Source organism: Cupressus sempervirens, chromosome 10, assembly GCF_028749045.1.
Source record: "Cupressus sempervirens isolate cs-2001-9-10 chromosome 10, ASM2874904v1, whole genome shotgun sequence".
NCBI classification, from domain to species: Eukaryota; Viridiplantae; Streptophyta; class Pinopsida; order Cupressales; family Cupressaceae; genus Cupressus; species Cupressus sempervirens.
The window spans coordinates 914,533,359-914,553,692 of record NC_143127.1 but is presented as its reverse complement, the minus strand read 5'-3'; the positions used below and the strand labels follow the sequence as shown (position 1 = coordinate 914,553,692).

The 20,334-nt window shown below is 34.5% G+C and overlaps 1 pseudogene; it reads right to left on the bottom strand.

Moving 5' to 3' along the window:
- Positions 1 to 3,685: 3,685 nt before the first annotated feature.
- On the bottom strand, positions 3,686 to 17,677 carry LOC149536971 (uncharacterized; annotated as a pseudogene).
- Between the last annotated feature and the right edge of the window lie 2,657 nt (positions 17,678 to 20,334).

Below are 20,334 nucleotides of genomic sequence, written 5' to 3'. Positions count from 1 at the left end.
ATTTGGTGGGTGATTTATTTTATTGTGTGAGTTATAGTTTCTGCCCCTTTTTCTGTTAGGTAGGGCTTTCTCATTTTGTTATTTTTGCTCCATTTTAGCTTCCATTTCTTTTAGTAGTATGCTAGGAGGCTAAGAACTAATGTTCCCCTCCATTTCTATTTGTTGGTTCTACCTGGTTGATTAGGTATGAATGTTTTCCCTATATTTAAAATGGGGGTTTTGGTTTTTGAGCTATTATGTTAGCATTTTTTGCATACGTTGTTTGATTTCAATTATTTTTGGATTTTCAAGGTTTTTTCACCCAAAGGACAAATGGGTTTTAATTTCATATTTTTTTTTCCAAATTTTAGGTTTTTTGCTTTGTTTTGCATGCCACCCTATTTTCTCATGTTTTCTTGGCATAGCGTGGGTCATGGACTTGGATGATCCATTTGGATATCTATTAGACCACTTTTGCACTTTATGTTGCATTGGGATGCATGTAGCATCCATCATCCCAATAAAGTTTTCAATTGATTGACCTTTTCTTTGGGTTCTCATCTAGTCTTTGTGTTGATCTTTGTGATGGTGGTGCACCACACATGAGTACTCTTGTCAGTTGATCGGCACGGCTCAATATTCTATGGTTTTTCCAAAAGTTATGATCATTGGGGTTGGGTTGGGAGTTTCCATGTCTATGGGGACTCATCACTAGATGAGCATGGGTAGGGTAGGGTAGCATATAAAGGGGGCTTTTATCCCATAGCTTGGTGAAGTTGTCCCATAGTGTTGGCATGAAGAAGTTTTATGTAATTGATAATTAAAAAAAACATTGGGTGGTAATAAAACTTAAGATAATGAAAAAGTTCTATGCATTTGCCTTCAAGAGAATGGCTTGAGTGAGTGTCCACATTTGTATGATGGCTTCTAAGGGAGTACCTTGAGAGTTTTTCCACATGTGATCTAAGCTTGGGGTTTTGGATGCCAAGTGACTCTCCATGATGTTAGTCCCTACATAGTAGCCCATTGAGATGTTTGACCAAGACCTATAGTTTATGCATTGTTTATGTCTTGGATTCAGTCATCATACTACTTGGCATGTGTGTTTGCCATGGATGTTGATTTTCATTTTTGTGGTTGGATCATTATCTCCATCAGCACAGTGGGTGTGGACCTACGGGTGCCACATGGTTGGGAGGCATAGCTACTCACACCACTACTAGGGATCAGTGTACAGAGATGGTCTACTATTCTAGCACAACCATTGTTGGATGTTTTCACTTGGTACTTTAGGTTCTGGAGTATGCTTCTTGTGATTTATGTTTTCATTGGAATGGTTATTTATCATGTTAGATGATCTTAGTTTTGATGCATTCCTTATTATGATGATTAGCATGTGATAGGTGGTTTTATCTACTTGTAGGTTTATCTTATGCTTTTCTACTAGCATGTTAGATTTCTTTTTTTTTTATTATCATGTTTAGTACTAATGTCCCTATTACAAGAGTATTGATGATCTGATCAGTGGCTTGGGATGTTACACACAAGGGATGGCTAGGGCCCATGATGGTCTTATGATGCCATTGATGAATGGGAGGAACCACATACTTAGTTTAGTTTTGTTCATTGTAATGTTATTTTAGTTAATGTGATGTTGCTTTAGTACACTATGAGGTTCTTTCTATACCTTTAGTTCTTACTACTTGCTGGATGGTTAGTTGTAGATTACATCTTTTAGTAGTGTGTTCAAGAGTTCACACCTCAAATTGTGGATCTGGTACTCCCTGGTGTGGAGGTTCTAAACTCAGTTCTGGTTTGTTGTTTGTCCTTAAGTGTTTTTCTTGTGTTCCCTAGGTGACCTTTTATCAGCATGGTGTGACACAATATTGTATCACACACCCATAGAAGATATATCATGCATCCCCTAATTCTATCACAAGCCTTTTGGAGTTTTATCATACAATACTAGGAGGTATCACACTCCCTTTGAAAAAAATATTGTATGATACTTGAAAAGTATCACATGCCCTTGAGCGAAGTATCGCATAGTCCCTAAAAGTGGTTCCCTCCTTCTTTAGGAATGTCACATGATACTTTCTAGTGTTGTATTAAAGTATCACCTAGGTTTTGTGAAAAACCTATGCAGGCAGGCAATGGGAACATTTCATTTTGTTTCAAACTTTTTGGGAGTTGATTCAGATACCCTCTTCGATGTTCTTCAACCCTTTGGTGTTTGCATTTTGATTCCAATTGTGTGTGTTTTCATAGTCAATTCATTGGGGTTTAAAAGATATCCTTTAATTATAAGTTGACATATATTTTAATATATTCCTTGTACTTAAGATATATTTTAATATATGTCATGATTCATTTGAGATAGGTTCCAAACCTCTACAAGCTAAGATAAAGATTCTAGAAAATTTTAGGGCTTGACAAATAAAGACTTAGCCAAATGTTAGGGCTTCAAGAATTTGGACTTAGCCAATTTTTAGGACTCAACATTTTTTTATTATATTGGTTGATCTCGTATGTTTTCTTATTTATGTTTTGGTTAGTGGTGGCATTTGGAGATTCGTTGGTGTTTTGTTGATTGTCAGTCTTCTATTGCAATATTTATGATCTGTGTAGGTTGTTATCATGTGCACTTACACATGGTTTAGTGTGTGTATATATATATATATATTGCTTGTATTTCATCCTTGTCCCAAGGATCTCTAGGTAGGGCATATGAAAAAGGTTCAAACTCATGTTTGGTTACATGTTATTTTAAAATTGCTTATAGCATAACATTACAAACATAATATACTCTTATGCTCTTTGACCAATGTTGTGCATTATATATTTTCACCTAGTAGTACATAAATTCATTGGTGGCATATTTAATTCACTCAATTAATCTTATCTGTGGCAAAATCTTTTAGCAGGATCCGTGGAAATGGTATAGAAAATGAAGTGGGTCCATTGAAGAATACTTTAAGATGCAAGAAAAAGTATTGCAGAGAAACAATATTGAAGAGTTTTTTGTTGCTAGTATGTATTAGTGGCTATTTTATAGGTTTTTCTTATTCTAAACTAGATGATTTATGATCACTCATTTTAAGGATGGTTTCCTAAATGTTAAAGCACAAATGCAAAGGATTATTGTAAAATTATTGTCATTACATGCGCCTTGGTAGACATGTATACAAAATGGGGAACCATAAACATGGCATGTAAACTATTTGATAAAATTCCTCAAATAAATTTGATCTCATGGACTACCATTATCACAGGATATGTTGAAAATGGATATTGTGATGATACTGTCAAACTCTTTGAATTAATGAACTTCTCTAGAATATAGCCTTATCATATAATCTTCTCTTGTGTTTTGATAGCCTGTAGCCATGTAGGTTTGGTGGGTAAAGTTTTTTATTTATAGTCATGATGTAAATAGGATAGCCCCTCTAGTACTCCCAAAGAAATTATTTATCAATTTTCCCTATCTAATATAGATGAATGTTCATGTGACAACTCACATAAGCTTCCTTTTGGCATATATTCCCCTACTATGAATTGGATAGCACCCCCCACCTCCTCCTATAATTGAAGAGGGTACTTGCCCCTCTCCCTCTATCTTTATAGTATATAGGTGGTCCCCTTTATCTAGCTATAGTTTCCACCCTAGTTCCCAAGTTGCCCTAATTCAATAGGGGGGGCCTAAGCTCTATTTTGAAAAAGAAAAAGAAAAACCATTTGAAGTAACAAGATATTTCTCTTCAAGTGGAAAAAGCACATGAATTGGTTGCCTAAAAAAAAAGATAACAATAATAACTAGTGAAATTCCTACTAGTACTATAGCAGTTATGGCCATGATTTGGCCCGTTGATGCTTATTTATTTCAAGAAGTAAGATTGATGGCCATGAATACAAGGTTTTACATGCATCCAAAATAGGTTCTCCATAGAGCCCTTGACTTTAAATGAAAGAATTTTTCTTAGGGAAAAATGACACCTAGATCAAGAAGCTTAAGAACTTAGCACAATATGGACCAATAATGTATGATCACAATAACAATATGAGAATGAATAATTGATGAATACATACTAGAAGTGTCTATGTATAAAGTTCTCTAGAATGACTAGGAGTTAGCAAAGTGATAAGAATCACAACTAAGCACATTTCCACCAAGAGTGGATTATCATCCATTGACCACAGGAATTTGTATGATGATGAGAGGATAAGCTTACATAGGTGTATCTTAGAAAAGGATGTTGTAGAAACCACGTGCTCAATTAGAATATGAACAATTATGTTTTCTACATGGAAACTCAGTTGAATATTCAAATTCCTATGTTGTCAACAAGACAACTCATATGACTATGCATACTCCTAGGTGTCTACATGACAAGTAATATAATAATGCATTAACCTTAGTAAACTTATGTAAAGTGTAATAATAAATAATTATTTACAATAACACCCCCCCTTTAAGTACAACATAGTGGAATCAACTTAAGCTCACAAAAGCTATGATGAAAATGCATGATGGGTCATAGCTACTAGGCCATGTTAGGTACCTATGTACAAATGTAATGCTCTACATATAATGTGATGCAATGCAATCTCTTTGAAAATTAAAAAAGAGGGAAAACCTCACGGGAAAAATTGTCCCTCAAAAAGAGAGATAAGTAAAATAAATAAGAGAAGAGTCATGTGGTCCACCTGGTGAAAAATCATGCACCCCTAATAGATCTCATAAATGGAGATAGTTGACATCAGTGAATGGCTAGTGAAGATGTTTGCAATCTACTACTCTATAGGAAAATACTACAACGTAATGACTTGCTCATGAATCAGCTCTCTGATGTAGTGCATATGCACCTCAATATGTTTTGTCCGCTAATGTTGAACTGGTTGTTTTGAGATTTCAATATCACTTTGATTATCACAATGGATGACTATAGGTCTAGATATGTCAAAACCAAACTCTTACAAAATATACTATAACCAAATAGTCCCTATAGTCACATTGACAACTCCTTGATACTCAACTTTACTTTGCCAAAAAATGGGGCTAGAACCAAGATGAAGCATATATTCTAAACTACTTTTGTGAGAATCAAGATCCCCTATATAGTCTAAGTCTATATAACCCACTAACTATAGTCTAGTAATAGCTACATAGCATATCCCATATGTATGTGTACCCTAGATATAGTGAAGGATAAATTTGGCTACCGTCCAGTGAAGTTCATGTGGCTCTTGAATGAAGTGAGAAACCATGCCAACTACAAATGATGTATCAAGGCATAAATGCATCAAGTAGATGAAACTTACAACCAACTATCTATACAAAGTAGCATCAACATGTGGAGTGGAACACTTGTTTCTAACTTAACACCTAAAAGAAATGGAGTAGATACAACCTTCCAATCACTCATGTGAAATCGAGCATGTAGATCAAGAGCATACTTGGGTTGTGATAATGTGATCCCTAATGAAGACTGATGTATCTTGATAACAAGAAAATAATGAAGTAGACCAAAGTTTGTCATCAAAAATATATCTTGCAAACTAGCCTTAACATTATCAATGATGGATGGTGTACTCCCTATAATGATCAAGTCATCAAAATAAAGTACAAGAAGCAAGGAAGAATCCTCTTGCTAAAGAATGTAGACATTAAGATTGAAATGACATATGGTAAACTATGCCAAGAGAAGGAAAGAATCCATCTTGGCATACCAAGCTCTTGGAGGTTGTTCTAGTCCATAGATAGACTTTTCCAAATTGCAAACCAAGGTAGAATACTGAATGAACCCCTTGTTGGAAATATAAGAGGATTAACTAAGAGGGGATGGGTGAATTGGTTACTACCAAAATAAATCCAAGATCCCCTTTTGATGTCAGTAAAAAATGAAAACAAATAATTGAATACTACTAAAGCTCGGTAAACACATAGAGTGTTGCAACTTGGTAGTAATTGGATCAGCTCGGTAAAAGATTAACTTATAAACTATTAGATGCTATCTATGATTAGAATTACTTTAACTTAGTTGCAAAAAAATAAAGAAAATATTATAAACACATTTGACACAAACATTTAATGTCGAAATCCAATTTGGGAAAAACCACCAATAGCAACTAGTTACTGATTTTCACTCTTTTAAAGTGCACCCTATTATGATCCAACCTTGTTAAAGGTTACAAAACAAACTATTAGGTGTGACCCTCTTAAAGGATTTAATCACCCCATTAGGAGTGGCCTAGTTAGAGGTCTTGAGAACAATTCAATGGAATTGCCACCTTATTAGAGAATTTGCAAATAGTTTTTAAGCCAACTTTGTTAAGAGATTTAGATCATTGCTACAATGGTTAGAGAGTAAAAGTGAATTGACCTAATTTGAATGAAACTTGATTGCTGATTTTAGATCTCTATTCTATCTTGTACTTGATCCTTCCTAATTGAATATGACTTTGCTGCAGCACAAGGATATTATGTTTATTCTTCAAATTCACTTATTTTTCTTACAATTGATCTTCAATCATATCACCATATTTATAGATTCTCTTGCACTCACACTTTCACACTTGTTTAGATAATCATCAAAACAAAGACAACACACAATTAATCAATTGTATCCAACACCCTTGTGGCTGTTCCATATAAATCTCCTCATAAAGATCACCATTCAAGAATGTGCTCTTCACATCCATCTAATGAATAACCCATTCCTAAACTACAACTATAGATAGTGTCAAATGATTAGAGTTCATTTCTTTAACTGGTGCAAAGTTCTCAATGTAGTCAATGCTAGGTACCTAGGAGAAACCTTTTGCAACAAGTCTAGCCTTATGCTTATCAACACTTCCATCCATTGCAAACTTCGTCCCATAGATCCACTTACACCAAACCAATTTTCTTCCCTTAGGAAGAGAGACTAAGTCACATGTACCATTTCTCATAAGAGAATTATATTCTTCCTCCATTGCTCTATCCCATTCTGGAATCCCTCAAGATTCTTTAAATGATTGAGGATTGGAAGCAACTGCAATATAAGCATGAGGGATTGGGTTGTGTTGTGATCTTATCCTCCTATTATCTGAAGGATTCCCTGCCAATGGTCTTGTCACATCCAATGTCTGATGAGCTCATTTAGGTCTAGTGGAACAAGATGTAGAAGGGATATCCTCAACCTCATTTGGTTGATGCCCCTATTTGGGTCATGGACGAACATCTTCCAAGTCATTGTCATTACCATCACTCTCTTCAATGAAGGAGGAAGGAGGAGTTGAAGAAATAAAGCTAAGACAAATTTTTTCAAAGTGTAGACTCCTCTCATAGAAAATGTCATGTGTCTTTGGATCCATCAACTTGTAGGCTTTATGTGAGTCCACATATCCAACAAAGATGCAAGGTTTACTTTGAGTTTCAAATTCCTTGCATTTATGTGGAGGTATTCATGCCCATGCTAGACAACAAAAGATTCTAAACTTCTTTATAGAATGTTTCCTTCTAGTCCAAGCTTCAAAAGGAGTTACACAATCCAAAGCTTTATGAGGACTCCTATTTTGGATGTAGTTAACATAATTCATTACTTCAGCTCAAAAGACTTGATCAAGAAACTTATGTAGTAGCATGCAAGTGGTCATCTCCTTGAGGGTTCTATTCTTCCTTTTGGCAACACCATTTTATTATGGAATGTATGGTATTGAATGTTGAAGGTCAATTCCCTCTTGAGTACAAAAGTATATAAGTCTTGAGTTGACATACTCCCCTCCATTATCTATTTGAAGGACTTTGATGGCTTTCTCTAACTACTTTTATACTTGAGCCTTGAAGCTATGAAATCATTCAAACACTTCACTCTTTTGAGCCATGAAGAATACCAAAGTATAGCGAGATTAGTCATCAATGAAGGTGAGTGCATAATGAGACATTCCAAATGATGGCACTAGAAATGGGCCCGCCACATCACTATGAACTAGTTCAAGAACACATTTTTCTCTTCAAGACTTTCCCTTCTCAAACATTTTTTTTAGATGCTTCTTAAGTGTGCAACTTCAACAAATAGCTTCTAAAAACCAAAATTGAGTTAGACCATGAATTGTGTTCTTGCTACTAAGCTATTGAAGATACCTATAATTGAGATGTTCAAACCTCTCATGCCACAATTTTCTTTCTGTATATGAATGCATTAACAAGGCTTGTGCATTGGATTTAGGAACAAAGGAAGAGAAATTTAAAGCCTTGAATCATGATTGGCTTCACTTATTGCAACTAAAGAGTCATCTTTGATGCTTTTCACTACCATTGAATCTTGAAGAAATTCAACCTTATTTCCTCTTCCACAGTGAGTGATTTGGTAGACTGAAAGAACGTTGGAGGTAAGATTAGGAATATAGAGATCAACTTCACCTTTTCCTTCAACTTCTACTTTATTATCATCTCCTAAAAATATGTGATGTACCTCTAAAGGTGTCATTGAAGAAAAATCTCTCTTTGAGGCACACATGTGATGTGTGGCACCTGAGTCAATAATCTATTCTCCCTAACTAATAGTGTTTTCGAGTAAGATTTCCCTTTCCTCTTAACATCTAAAGATGAAGACCCCTTTTTCTTATAAGCATTAGGTAATGGAACATTGTGTTTCTTCGTGATTTTTTTCAATTCATCAATCTTCTTGTGATAATACTAATGTTCATCATGACTAGTTCTCTTGCAATAGGCACACTTCTTCTTTTTGTAATTATTGTCCCCCTTTTTGTTCATATTAAGAGAAGAATTTCCTTGTTGATTTGATGTTGGTGGTGACTTTTCTATCCTTGTTTTTTATCTTTCCACTTCTTTCTTTTTCCCTTGCCTTTGTTTGAACTTTCACTAGTTGAATTTTTAAAGCTCTCCTTGTTAGCCACCAATGTCTTACACTTTGAAGACTTGAGAATCCTCATTTTTATCAAGTTAGCTTGTTCATCCTCTAAGAACTAATCATAGTCATCAAAAGTAATTTTCTTATAGGAATCCCCTAAGGTACTCTTTGTGGTGTTGAAAGAAGAGACAAATGTGGAGTATTTAGATAAGAACTTATTGTGTATTAAATAAATCATCCTATCATCTTTAATGGGACTACCACAATCATTAAGTTTTGTTCTCAACTCATTCACCTTAATGATAAAACCCTAGATAGTATCAAAGCTCGTATGATCTATGGAGATAAGCTCATCTTCAATCTTGTAGAAATCCTTAGTCACTTTCCTATATAGGTTTTTAAGGGCATCCCAAGTTTCCTTGGATGTATTATATTTTATGATCTGATAGAGGATCTTGTCATCAACCCCTAACCTAATGAGTCCTAGGCCTTTCCTTTCTATTGTTTTCCAAGAACAAATTTCACTTTGAGGTATCTCAAAACCTATTACTTTTGGAAAAGATTCATGTACATATTGAGAAACTTCTTCATTCATCAATTTATACATTTTTTTAACTAATCATGTAGCATAGTTATGTGGTGTTAATTTTGGAACCTTATGGTTTCCCATAATGCAGGGAAAGAAAGATAACAATAAGAAAAGAGGAACACAACACCAAGAGTCACCCATGCCCCCCCCGCCACCCACCCACCCCCACCTTTTCATTCAATCAAAAAAAAATCCCAAATGAATAATTTTTGCACTTTATAGTTTGATTACAATAACCACTTGCCAATTTAGGTCTAAGTGGACTTCAAATTTTGTTGTTTACAACCTCCTCTTGGAGTTCAAATCTAGTACTTAGCAATGTAGCTCAAATATACAACAATTTTGAAGGTTGATCAAAGTAATATAGTGTAAAAGGAACCTATTTCTAAAAGTGGTATTTCTATCCACACAAGCCTATAATCTGATTGTAGATCTGGAAAGTAGATGAAAGATTATGCACTTTCAAGATAAATGGAACTTAAAAATATGTCCAGATGAGCTCGTACGAAGCATTTGAAGTTGCAAAATGTAGGATTGGAAAAGTATAGTCACCAAAAACTAAATTTTCTAAGAAATTTGTACACCAAAACAAGAAAATAATAGAACCATTAAAAAACTCAAGAAATTCTAGCCAACAAAAAAAGAAAAAATTGTACCTAATTTGGAGACTTGATGACTGAAATATGGCCTCCCAAAGTTGGACTATGAAATCAAAACTACATATGGTGAGGGGTCTACTCTAATAATGTCAAAAAATTGTGAGGTTAAATTTGATGTCCAAATGACTGTCACCATAGTGAAATTTGGCTTGATAGTAACAATCAAATTTAGGATAGTAAAATTGTGACACCAGTGAAAAAATCAGCCCTTTGGCTTATGTGGTAGTTTGGATGATGATGTGGCAGAACATATGGCTGATGTAATTGATTACATGGTAGGGTTTGTAAGCTACTAATAGTGTTGTGGATGTGTCTATTGTATGTGTAGAGTTTGTAGCAATGCAGTTTGTGGCACTGGAAAAGTGTTTCTGGAGATCAGAGGTTAGTGGATGTAGAAGTTGATGGGTGGTATAGCTGGTGGGAGTCTAGATGAAGCTAGAAGTTTTTGAAGGTGGTTATCCAGTGTGGAGAAGTTGATAGTGTATGTGTGACTTTAGTCCCATATTTACCATATGGTGAATGCATAATGTTTCTAAAAGCAAGGAGCCATAGAGTTAAAATAACTCAAAGCCACCAACGATTTGAGTGGACTATCAGTATTTGATGCTATAACCATCAAAAATTATGTCACTAGTTTGATGAAGGTTGAGACTACTAGTTTAGTGGAAGATACTAGATCCAAAGAGGAATCTACTAGCCATAGGCTGCCAGGATTTGACCACCTAGTTTGCCTATAGTAAATGCTCCTCTATAGGCCTAATGGCCAATTTTTTTTGGAAAAAGAAATCATAGATATGAAAAAATTCAAAGATAGAAATAAAAAATATAGATCTAAAAATTAAATATACAAATCTAAAAAGATCATACTGATTCCACAAATTGGGCCTTCAGATTTTGAGTTGCAAAAAAAATTTGCCTCAATTTTGACTATAGCCTAGGATAGGCAAATTTATAGTCAAAATTCACTAAATCAATGCTCTAGACACAATGGTGAGCTCTGCTTTGGCTCTAGATGCTTGTCATAGCTCCATATACTCTAGATCTAAATCATGGTCTTTGAGAGGTGAAGAAAAAATGGTCTCCAATGGCTATGAAATGAAGCTCCCTTAGATCTAATACCATGTAAGAATTTTCCTTAGGGAAAAATCACACCAAGATCAAGAAGCTCAAGAACCTAGCAAAATATGGACAAACAATATATGATCATAATAACAATATGAGAATTAATAATTGATGAATACACACTAGAAGTTCTTGTATATAAAGGCCTCTAGGATGACTAGGAGTTAGCAAAGTGATAAGACTCACAACTAAGCACATGTCTACCAAGAGTGGATTATCCTCCACTGAGCATAGGAATTTTTTGAATCATGAGAGGAGAAGCTTACATAGGTGTATCTCATAAAAAGATGTTGTAGACACCATGTGCTCAATTAGACTGTGAACAACTATGTTGTCTACATGACAACTTAGTTGAATATGCAAATTCTTGTGTTGTCAACAAGACAACTCATATGACCATGCATACTCCTAGGTGTCTACATGACAACTAATAATAATGCATTAACCAAAGTAACTTAAGTAAAGTGTGATAATAGTTAATTATTTACATTAACAATAGGCATCCTTTAAAACATAGTTATATTAAGAAATGACCTAATAAGGATATTGCATGCAACACTGCATATTATTAAATTTGAAAGCTTTGCAAATGATGGAGGAAGTTGATCAAAAAATTGATTATTATTTAGATTAATAAATTCTAGCTAGCTTAGGTTGCCTAGTTTAGATGGTATAGGGCAATCTACAAACCTATAAGTTGAACAAGCTCTAGTGGTATAGGGCTGAAAAAGTAATTTTCATCCATCTATAGTTCTGTCAAAATGGAAAAGCCTTCTAACAATTTCACACATCCTTCTAGATAGTTTGTTATTAGAAAGAATGAGGAACTCCAAAAAAATAAAATTGTGAAGCTCTTTTAGAACACTACTAGTAAAAGCATTTATGCTAGAAAATCAAGCCATTCTAGCTTTATACTATTGGAAAGCTACATGGGAACATTTTTCAATAAGCTTATTTGATGAGACATTGAAAATCACTAACTATGGAAGATTATTAAGCTCAATATAAAGGTGACCCACTAGATAGTTATTATCCAAATGAAGCCTTTCCAAAGTTTTTCATCTCCTTGTCTTTGATGAAATTTTTCTACTAAAGTGATTGTAAAATACTTTAATAGCATTCAAATTTAAAAATCTTGAGGAACTCAATAGGTAGACTACCAATCACCTTGTTTTTTTCTAGTCACGGTTGTACCAAAGAATTTTATGTACTCACACCATAAGGAATATTCCCCACTAAATGCGTATACCAAAGGTTTAATAATGTCAAATTTTATGAATTGAAAACATGACTTGGTACACTTCCACTTAAATTATTCTCTAACTTCGTAATGTAAGGTTAGTGTGAACTTCAATTTATGGAGGAATAGTACGACTTAATGCATTGTCAAAAAGTTGTAGGTTCTCCAGATAGGTCATAATTTGAAATTCAATTGGGATACTACAACTGAATTGATTAATAGTAAGATCAAACTTCCATATATTCTACAAGTGTTTCAAATCTTGAGAAATAGTTTCATTAAGTTTGTTCTAAAATAGGCAAAGAAACTACAAGCCTTTTATGTGATTGAGCTCTTTAGGAATGAATCCTCTTAACATGTTTTTAGAATAATCAATCTCTAAAGAAGACGTACAATTTTCTAGATGCCATGAAATTGTGCCATTCAAATTATTCCTATAAATGTATAGATTTCTCAAATATTTCAACTTCCCAAGCTCTATTGGAACCCCTCCTAATAAATTACATTCATGCACTAAAATCATTTCTAAATGTCTATAATTTCTAATCTCTTTGGGAATAAAACCTAAAGATTCATTGTCCCAAAGTACTAAAATTTTCAAATTCCTAAGTTTTTCCAACTCCTTAGGAATTTCCTCTTGAAATTGATTTTGCCCCAATATAAGTACCTACAAGCTATAACACTTACTAATTTCTAGGGTAATGAGACATCTCAAGAAAGTTTTCCCACCTCGAATAATCTTCAAGTTCTTGAGTTGTTTTAATGGAATTATGTTGTTGGTGCTCAAATAAAGAATACTTGCAAGATAATTCCAAGCTTAGGTGATATCTCCCCTAATAATTTATTCTTGGAAACATTCAAAACCCTTTAAAAAGTCAAATTTGAACTGCCCACTAATATGCTCACTAATAAACTCATAACACTAAGATTGAGTAACCATTCTCTAGGGCTACCAATGTCATTTTTTTTTAGCTCACACCTTCCCAATTATAGAGATCAAAATCATTAGAAACCCAAAATTTCATTCAACCAAATGTGTCATTTAGACTTCATTTCATCTCAAGAAGATAGTAGCCTTCTTGGTTAAGGGCATGAGGACTTACCACCAAGAAAGCAAGCAAAAGTGCATCCAAGACAAAACTTGGGATATTTTGAAGTACCCACTTCTTGTTTTCAATTTGATTACAAAAGTCATACCCTTACTTAGCATTATCCCTATTCGTCCCTTCCCTATCCTACAACTAGCCTAGAAAGTTAAGTAGGAAAAGGTCATGCATGATCATCATAACTATCAAAATTTGAAGCAATTACAAAATGCCATGAAACCCCATAGTCATAAACACTAGAAAAGCTTTAAAATAGTCTTAAAAATGATAATGAATCATAAATTTAGCAAAGGTAACTCCTTCATAGTGTTTCGGCCTTTCCCATTTGTCATAAAGTCTCGCTGAAAGAGCTCTTGAATAGTATATTAACTCATCATCATTGAAAATCAATAACATGATGCTAGGTATGGAAATAAATCATAAACTAACCAAAGATCCTCCATGTTTTCAAAATTTTTGTAAATCTTTAGAATCCCACATATAAAAATTTCATGAAAAATCTTAGAATCTTTCTAGAAGATAAAGATGAGCCATAAGTTATTTAAAAAGATTTGAGGCTTGTTAAAATGTTTAGGGAATTTTCTACAAAATATGCATAAATTAGAAGCTAAAGATCTCGATGCACCATACAATGATACTGAAATGTGATTATAGTGGTCAAAACCAACAACATCAATTGCAAGATATTGAATTGAATGAAAATGAAATGCCCATGAGAGCAGAGAGTTTCTTCTCTTATTCTACAATTGAGTTTGTGAAGAGTGCGGTGCTTAACATTCCAGAAAAATAGAGATATTGACATTCTTTAGAATTAAGTAATATCAATTTAAAAAATTAATAATTCAATATTTTGAAATAAAGCTTTTGTAGTCAATTCTATGAAGTCCGATAAGAGAATTTTGTTACAATTTTAAAAATAATTTATTAGCTTTAATTAAATTTTAAAATATATAATACATTTATTTTTGGTTGATTTTTATTGTATTAATAATTATTATACTATAACATATAAATATAATTTAGTAATATAAATTTTATTAGTAATACCTGATATGTGTGTGTGTGTGTGTATTTATATATCATTAAATTGCATTTTATATGTTATAATATAATAATTATTAATATAATAAAATATTCTAAAATAAAACATGTAGACATTATTAAAGAAATTATATATTATTAATTAAAAATATTATTAAAAATTAAATATTTTTAAAGATGGTAATAAATTATAAATAATAGTTTATAATTTTCAAATTTAATTAGAGAATAATTTAGGATAAATATTTTTGTTTTACTCACTAGTGGAGTTATTTAATCTTGAAACCAACTATAACTTTAAATATAGTACAAAACTAGGAAATTTTTATTAAAGGTGATCTAGTAATTTATTAAGTATTGTGCTTATTTATAATTCAATTGTGTCAATGATAGGATTGCAAGTCACTTTAGATAAAGTTATAATGCTCAAATTATGGTCACAATATTTAAAATTATAGTTTGCTTTAATATCTGTTCAACACTAAAATTATGTCTTAATAATAATTAGATTCATCCCTATTTAGTCATCATTCCCTTGTTTTCATTACATTTAATAACTATATCAAATATTTTTTTACTATTACTATTTATTTAAAATTATAACTTATGTGTGATCAACTCTATGAAATGTTCTCTACTAGGTTTGTATGATTTTTGTCTAAACCCTTTCTATCATGCCACTTGTCATTTTCCCATTTAGTGTGGGAATTCCTTTTAGGATATAATGGCCTAAACCCACTCTGGCCCAGTAGTTGTTGCTGGTGCTAGAGTTGTTGCATGCGAGAATGGCCCCATTGAGAAAATGCCCATGCAAGTTTGTGCCCAAGGTGTTCCACAAGGTAATTCCTTTCCCAACCTGGTTTTGAATATCTCTACTTTTGAATCTACTTGTCAATGGCTAGAAACCCAACAGCTTATTGGGTATTTTGTGGGTTGCACAACATCTGAAAGCACATTGCATGAATGGATCACCAAGGCCAAGATCCCATAGTGGATTCACCTTGAAGGGATTTTTAAAGCCTCACTAAGGGCTTTTTTCTATTTCATTTTGGTAACCCCTCCCAAGTCAAGACCATTTTTAGCCATGAGCCATGGACAGTTTGCTCATCTTTGCTTATTTTTTAGAGATGGTCTCAAGACCTTTGCATCTTGGATGAATGCAAACTTAGGGTTCTAGTTTGGGTAGAGTTACCTAGGTTGTGCATCTCTTGCTAGTCTTTCCTCCTAGAAATTGCCCAAACTATGTACAAAGTGATTTGTGTGGAACTAGACAAATTTTTCAATGCCCACCCTTAGCAGATGGTTTGTGTTGAGGTCAACCTCTCTAGAGACCTTAAAGAATTAGTGGAAATTTAGATTGGTGGTACCACCTTTACCCAAAAGGTGGTTTAACTAAATCTCCTGAATACTTTCTTTTGCTATCAATCTGCTAGCCATAAGATAAAGGATTTTCTGCTTCTTGAGTGCAATCACTATCCAGTCTAGGAAACCAAGCTAGCTCCATCTATTAAAAAAGATGAATGGATGATGATCATCAAGAAAGGCAAGGGCATTGCTAAACTAGGCCCCATTTCTCAAGAACTTGGCCATCCTAGCTCTAGTGTGTCTCCTCTTGTTCCTGCAGCTCTTGAGGTTCCCATGGTTGTGTCATTGCCTATTTCAAACCATGCATCCCAAGCAATAGAATAGTTGGAGGTTCAAGATACTTGGGTTCATACACCTCAAGTATCTTCTATGATTTCTTGTTAACCTCTCTATCACTCTTATAGCCCTGAAGGCTGGCATGTAGTCTCTATCAATGGGGATAAATGAAGAGCCATTTCTTTGGTTGACCCCTCATATGAATCCTTTACTTTCTTACATAACAAATTTTCCTCTCTTGGGGATGAGGAGAACAGGCAAGCTAGTTTATAATGAATTTTCTCTCATGGAATGTGTGGGGGCTAATAGACCTCCCTCAAAAATATTCTATTCATGATACCAAATGGAGGCTTGGCAATATTGACATATTGTGCCTGCAAGAAGTCAAAGTTTTTGGGTTTCTTCCCAACTCAGCCTACCATGTTATATGGTTGGATGGTGTTAGTTTTGCTTCTTAGCATGAAGTTGGTCAAGGTGGTGTAGTCACTCTCCTCTCCCCTTGACTTTTTCTTTTTGTTATTTGTCATGGTTCTACGCCCATGTAGAGAGTTGTTTGGATTTTGTTGCTTTTTCAAAATCAATATTATTAAATCATTCTTTTGATAAAGTGGGTCTTTTTCCTTTTTGATGATCAACTGGAGAGAGGGAAGCCTAGTTTTACATGCAACATGCTAGGTCTTTTTGATCCCAATGTTCATCACCATTGACCTAATGGTGTATGGTACACTTTGTCCAACTTTCATGAGGGATCTAATAGGGTTCTTAAAGGGCTAAACCATGCAATGATTTTTGCTCAATCCTTTTTTTCCTTTTCTTACACGAGTATCCTACCTGTTAATCCACTCACTGATGTTACTCTTTTTTACTATTTTCTCATTCACTTCTCCATTAGTTGGTATTTTTCCCCTCCTCATAATTGTAAGACTTAGTCTTACCTTAATACCTCCTTACTATCACATCCACCCACCACCTCTCATATTTTGCAAACTTTGAATCTTGAACCTAGGCCCCAATCCACTGCTGGGTGGATTCAATGGTGGAATGATGCCATAACCTATATTGTGAGGTTTCTTCACATTTATGGGAGATAATTGGCTACTTAGCTCAAGAGATCATATGAGGCCACTACAAAAGATGTTTGTATGGCCACTAAAGCTCTAGCCATCAACCTATTTTACACAGATCTCCAGGTTAAGCTTACCAACCTCTACCACTAGAAGTAGGTTGCAGACAACTATACTATTCAAGGAGCTCAACTCAAAGCCTACCGACACTATCTGGAGGTTGGAGATCAAGCTTCTAAGAAATTTTTTAATGCATTGAGGGCTCACCATTCTATAGTGGGGATCAAATGCATTCAGGACAGTCAACACTCCTTCTGTGAGCTTGCCATTATTATCCAAGCTTTCATTCACCACTATGATAAAGTTTTCATAGTGCAGGACCATTTGAATGCCCAAAATAAAGCCTTATAGGCTTGTTTGTATGTCACTCCTAAAAGGCTTTCTCTAGAAGAATATGTGTTCTATGAGTAGAAGCTCACTTTAGTAGACCTCAAGGAAGTTGTTCTCTGCATGGCAGATGATAAGGCCCCTAGTTGTGATGGTTTCCCTTGTGAATTTTACAAAGCCTTTTGGGAAGATATTAGACCAAACCTACATAAGGATTACCTTGAAGCCTACAATTCCTACTCTTTAGGAAATATTATTAATAAGGGAAATATCAAATTCAGAACTAAGGTGGGTGACCCTTAAGATATATGCAATTGGAGGCCCATCACCTTGTTGAATGTCTCTTACAAGATCATTGCCAAGGCTCTCTCTCTCTCTTAAAATCTATCATCTTCTTCCTTAGATTATTTTCCCTGAACAAATAGGTTTTATCAAATCTTGTTATATCCTAGACAATATAAATGTTGTGTGGGAAGGAATGGAATGGACTTGGCACTCTAAGAAATAGGTCATCTTTCTCAAGATTTATTTTGCCAAAGTTTATGACTAGATAGAGTGGTCTTTCGTTCTTGCAATGCTTCAGGCATTGGGGTTTGGCCTTACTTTTCTGCGATCAATCTAGATGCTTTTTGGGGATGCCTCTACTTGCATCTCCACCAATGGCTACCAGTCTCAAACCTTTGGGATTTATCATTCAATTTGACAAGGTTGTCTTCTAGTGCCCTCTTTATATTTGTTTCCTACTAAAGGTTTTGGTTATGCAAGAATTTTCCTAAGGGCAAAATTCACCCAAGAACTAAGAACTCAAACACAAGCACAACAGTAGACCAGAAATGGATATGATCAATTAATCATAGTATGTCCTAATACATTTCTCAATTCAGTGTATGATATATAAACACACTAGGAGTGCCTATATATAAAGACCTCTTAGGAAGCACCTAGAATGTCTCTAGAAAGAACCAGGTGATAAGATAAGCATCATGACAACTAAGCACATGCCTTATCCATTATTCTAGATTAGTGGATAAGAATAAAAAGGATGTAGACACCATGTACATAATTAGTGTGCTAACTCCTATGTTGTAGACACCATGTACATAAAAGAGGTGTGAACTCCTATGTTGTCAACATGACAACTCACAAGAGTGCACATACTCCTAGGTGACTAATAAATAAACATTAAAAAATATGCATTAACTTAAGTTAACTTAAGTAAGTTTAAATAGTAAATACTTATTTACATCAACACCTCCCCTTAAGTACAACTTAGGGGAATACCCTTAAGCTTACAAAAACTAGGATGAAATACATAATGGGTCCCAGCTACTAGGCCATGTTAGGTACCCATGTACATAATAAAATGAAATCTCTCATAAAGTAGAGAAAGAGGGAAAACCTCATGGGAAAAACCCTCCCCCAAAAAGAGAGATGAAAAGGGATGCATAGATGGATGGAGTAATCAAGACCCCCCCCCCCGTTACAAAATACATCTAGTATATACTAGAGAAAAATGGAGAGGGGCAAAACCCGTTAAGAGGAAAAAGTCCCCCCCACCCCCAAAAAAGAAGAAGAAGGAGATGAGGTAGTCCCCCCACCCCTAAAAGTAGTGTGCTAATTAGTGAGAAATGCTCTAACATAGAAGATGATCCATGACATTTGAATGGTGTGCATCCCCTTTGGAAGAAACAAATGCAAGGGTACAAAGGAGATGCATCCCCTATATGGAGAAGGAATCTGGAAGATGAACATTGTCTCTAAAACTTGTTCAAGTGTTCTTGTGTCAATGCTAATGATGGCTTCCTCCAAAACTACTAAGAAGAAGTACATACTTAACAAGGAGTGATGTAGAACCTATTTCAAGGAATCAATAGTCTTCTCAAATGATAAAGAGACCTCCTACAGATGTTGTATATAAGTATCCACAATCACATTAGCCTTAAAAGACTGATCATGTAGAGAATGGACATGAGGGTCAGAGTAGGACCTTGCAAAAAATATAGAAGGATCATCCTCAGCAAAGAGAAGTGGTAGATCATCAAAGAAGTCTTCCAAATCTATTGTATGTGACTCTAAGAATAGAGCTAAAGTGTCTGGAAAAAGGTCATCACCTGGAAGACAAAGTGTACCCTATAGTGCTGAAGTACATAAATCTATCACTATGGCAATGAATAAAGAATTTGCTTCAAAGAGAAGATAAATATCCTCAAGAGTGTCTCCTACATCTTCAATGTGAGACTCCATGAATAGGCCTGCAAGGGCGGGAAGGAAGTCTTCACATGAAGGTAGAGTAGGAAGACATAAAGGGTCCTACTACACTGAATCTAAAGCATCTATGGCTAGAACATGATCAATAGGAGCAACAAGAGTTGGAGGTGTGATCTCATCTGAAGAAGATGTGGCTGCAACTAGAGGTAAAAAATCTTCTAGGAATGGAGGAATATTTGGATCTCCATACTTCTCCCAAAGATACATCCAATAATCATGTGGTGGCCATGTCTTGGCAACCAACTTATGACAATCAAAAGAAGAGAGACTAGTAAGAATGATAATGATTAGTCTACTAAGAAGTGGTTGTTCTTTAGTGTCAAAGATCAATTCATTGGAACATAAATAAGGAAATACCTCCTCATGCTCTCTTCTATGATGACCAA